Source organism: Oncorhynchus nerka, linkage group LG22 (assembly GCF_034236695.1).
Source record: "Oncorhynchus nerka isolate Pitt River linkage group LG22, Oner_Uvic_2.0, whole genome shotgun sequence".
Taxonomy (NCBI): Eukaryota; Metazoa; Chordata; class Actinopteri; order Salmoniformes; family Salmonidae; genus Oncorhynchus; species Oncorhynchus nerka.
The window spans coordinates 3,733,427-3,737,643 of NC_088417.1; the positions used below are offsets into that span (position 1 = coordinate 3,733,427).

A 4,217-nucleotide genomic window follows, 5' to 3' on the forward strand; every position below is an offset into this window, starting at 1 on the left:
AGCCCACGCGCTGGTGATTAGCCCACGCGCTGGTGATTAGCCCACGCGCTAGTGATTAGCCCACGCGCTAGTGATTAGCCCACGCGCTGGTGATTAGCCCACGCGCTGGTGATTAGCCCACGCGCTGGTGATTAGCCCACGCGCTGGTGATTAGCCCACGCGCTGGTGATTAGCCCACGCGCTAGTGATTAGCCCAGGCGCTAGTGATTAGCCCAGGCGCTAGTGATTAGCCAGCTAATCTTTTACATTTCAAGTTGAGTCAAGGTGGATCTATCTGCTAGATAACAAGGTAGAACAGTTGAATTGTTATGAACACATCGTGCTGTTCGTCTCCAACGGTTTGAGCAGCAGGGGGAGGAGCTTGGTGTGAGTAGCAGGGGGAGGGGCTTCCTGCTGTCCGTCTCCAACAGTTTGAGCAGGAGGGGGAGGAGCTTCCTGCTGTTCGTCTCCAACGGTTTGAGACTTTCTTCCACATTGTGTTACGTTACAGCCTTATTCTAAAATTGATTCAATCGTTTTTCCCGCTCATCAATCTACACACAATACCCCATAATGACAAAAAGGTTTGCAAATGTATAAAATAAAAACTGAAATATCACATTTAAAAGTAAAGTATTCAGACCCTTTTACTCAGTATTTTGTTGAAGCACCTTTGGCAGCGATTACAGCCTTGTTTTCTATTATATTTAATACATTTGCAAAAAATATCTAAAAACCTGTTTTTGCTTTGTCATTATGGGGTATTGTGATGTCATTATGGGGTATTGTGATGTCATTATGGGGTATTGTGATGTCATTATGGGGTATTGTGATGTCATTATGGGGTATTGTGTGTAGATTGATGAGGGGGAGGAAACTGTTTATTCCATTTCAGAAGGCTGTAATGTAACAAAATGTGGAAAAATTCAAGGGGTCTGAATACCTTCTGAATGCACTGTATATCGCTGTTTAGTTTAGTTAGGCTGTTGATTCAGATACGACAACAGCTGGACATGCCTGCAGAGGAACTAGGCAGGGATATTGTTTAAGTTTGATTCTTAGAACTGCTAGATTAGTTTCATATAGCCTCGACCCCACGCCCTTTCTAGAGTAAAACATGCATCCGACTGGCCCTTTCTAGAGTAAAACATGCATCTGACTGGCCCTTTGTAGAGTACAACATGCATCTGACTGGCCCTTTCTAGAGTAAAACATGCATCTGACTGGCCCTTTGTAGAGTAAAACATGCATCTGACTGGCCATTTCTAGAGTACAACATGCATCCGACTGGCCCTTTCTAGAGTAAAACATGCATCGGACTGGTCCACAATCTGTCATTACAGAATATCTGCGTCTGACAAAAGAGTATCACGCTTTAGTTAATACGGTATAAAAATCAGGGACTTAACGTCTTCTGGAAAGACAATCAACATGGATTCCGCAGGTAATACATTACATAGAAAATGACTTCAGCTATTTAGATCTCTGTAGAACAGACATGCATTACATCTAGTCATGTAGAACAGACATGCATTACATCTAGTCATGTCAAGCTCATTTAGAGCTCTGTAGAACAGACATGCATTACATCTAGTCATGTCAGGCTCATTGAGAGCTCTGTAGAACAGACATGCATTACATCTAGTCATGTCAAGCTCATTTAGAGCTCTGTAGAACAGACATGCATTACATCTAGTCATGTAGAACAGACATGCATTACATCTAGTCATGTCAAGCTCAGTTAGATCCCTGTAGAACAGACATGCATTACATCTAGTCATGTCAAGCTCATACTTTCACTGAGTTACAGTGAAACGGAAACAGCATCTGAACTCTTCTTCCAGAGGAAGTGGTTAAATATTGACCTATTCTGAGTTTACTTTTGAGAGTGTAATGTTTACTATGCATTTTTTATGACCCATTTCACTTGATTTAAATCATAAGTTTTCCCATGCCATAAAAGCGTCAGAAATTGAATTGAGAGAGTTGAGAGCACGACAGGGAGAGAGAATATAGTTGACTGGCCAGTCACCCCAGCAACACAAAAAGCCCTCTATCAGTGTCCCTGTTGTGGAAGAATTGTTAGTTCTCTAGTCGCTGAGATGTGAATCTCTGAAAACAGCTAAATATAAATGCACTTTATTTTCTTATTTAACCTTTAACTAGGCGAGTCAGTTAAGAACAAATTATTATTTATCATGACAGCCCTACCCCGGCCAAACCAGGAAGACGCTGGGCCAATCGTGAGCCGCCCTGTGGGGACGCCCAATCACGGCCGTTTGTGATTCATCCACCACAGAATCTCATTTTCCAGGAAATTAAAAAGATGAATTTTTTTTTTTTTGAAATCTCACTTTCTCCATTTAAAGAGACAATTAAAGAAGACATAATTGATATGCATGCACATATGTTGATATTGGCAATCACAAAGCAAGATTATTTATTTTTTGGTCTGATTTTCAAAGTGAGATTTTTTTCCCTCCCTGATTGGTGCCCACATGCAATCACGAACACACACACACGCTCTCTCTTAAGAGATTAATATCGCTCGATTGCGATCGAATTCGAGGTTGGCTCACTGGAATCCAGTTACGTGGTCTCAAGCGCCTAAAAACTGCGCCAAGAAATTTGAAACCATTTTGCAAGGCTGTCTGTTCCTTGCAAACGGAAGCAGTCTCTCAATAGAACCTTCTTAGTTAACCTCAACATTGTAGTCACAATGACCGTAGTATCAACAGTTAACATGTCATAGATGAATACTACGAGGCAGCTGGATAACAGAGTTAGTTATATAAATCTAGTCTTAATTGCTAATTGACTTTGAGTATTTAACTACACCATTTCAGGACAACAACAACAGTTTACTTTGGAAGTTATTGTTGGCTCAAGATGAAATGAGAGTGTAGCCTAGTAAACAGCCTACTGTCACCAAAAAACAACATGATAGATATACTGTACTCAACATAGGTGTTAAAGAATGTTGTTAGGAGCCACCAGAAGTGACTGGTTCGTTAGTCTACCCATTTCCTTACCCCGCATCTAGTTTACACTGACTATTCCTATTGAGAGAGTTAACCATGTGTACATCGTTACAACACTGTATATAGTAGACATAATGACATTTGTAATGTCTTTATTCTTTTGAAAATTCTACATGTTAAAATGTTTACTGTTAATTTGTATTGTTTATTTCACTTTTGTATATCATCTACATTGCTTTGGCAATATTAACATACGTTTCCCATGTCAATAAACACCCTTGAACTGAAATGAGTAGCAAACTGGCTATGCTTCTGTACCGCAATATCGAGTTTGAGAGGTCTTGGATAAATTATTTACATCTCTTAGCCAATTAATAATTCATCCGATTAACGTAAACTCGCTCAAACTAGATACCTTGAGACAGTCCACTTGACAATGGCTTGGTCAAAAAGTATAGTTCTGCAAAAGACGGTCAAAACTGTGAAACAAACCTGTATGTGACTTTCTTCTTGTTTCTTGTTGTGTCCGCGGTGTGTGAACGGTACCGTTCAGTCGAGACAATCACTCTACGGAGATCGTTACTTTAGATTACCGACGACGACAAGATGATGATGTTTATTCCATTGACAATATAAATCCTTACTAGAGAATAGTTTCAACGAGCTATCCATTCCAAGCATGCAGCCATTGGAGCTAGTCTGCTAGCCTGCTAGCTAGTGAAAGTAACAGTTGTGATGTCGGCTCTTAATAATGAACCCATTCGTCTAACAGGATCTTTCGGATTTCACCAAATGTAATATTTGCAGTTAATGAAATGTCGTGTTTTTAGTATCCATTTTTCTACCGGTTTCGGCGTGTAGCTCCGTAGAAGAACAATATGTCTCTGTCTCTCTGTCTCCAACATCTCCACAATAGATTCCGCTCGGACTTTTTCAACACCCAAAACCTTACTGTTTACGACAGTCGTCGTCGATTTACGACACGGGTTGCTAAGCGAATACTCTAAAGTTGTCTCCGCTGCAGCTTTGGTCACAATAGCCTTAACTTTTCCTCTATTTGTATATTTTCAGCTGCCTCGAGGATAGATTTTTTTTATTTTTTTTATTTATGCAAATCAATGTTGTTGTTTTTTTGGACTGTGCTTTACTTTATGAAATAAATTACACTATGGCAATTTTGAGCTTTAAGAAGTTGCAGCTCTGTCATTGGTTTATCTCTTTCTGTCTTCTGGAGAGGCAAAGAAAATGTGTGGGGGG

The 4,217-nt window shown here is 40.2% G+C and overlaps 1 protein-coding gene across 2 annotated transcripts in view; it reads right to left on the minus strand.

The window, feature by feature from the left end:
• Positions 1–3,900, minus strand: part of LOC115127923 (divergent protein kinase domain 2A) — a 92,521-nt gene extending 88,621 nt beyond the window's left edge. For both annotated transcript variants that reach the window (XR_010460441.1, XM_065006865.1), the window contains exon 1: positions 3,453–3,900. The gene's annotated coding sequence lies outside the window, so the exon portion shown is untranslated. The remainder of the gene's footprint in view (positions 1–3,452) is intronic.
• Between the last annotated feature and the right edge of the window lie 317 nt (positions 3,901–4,217).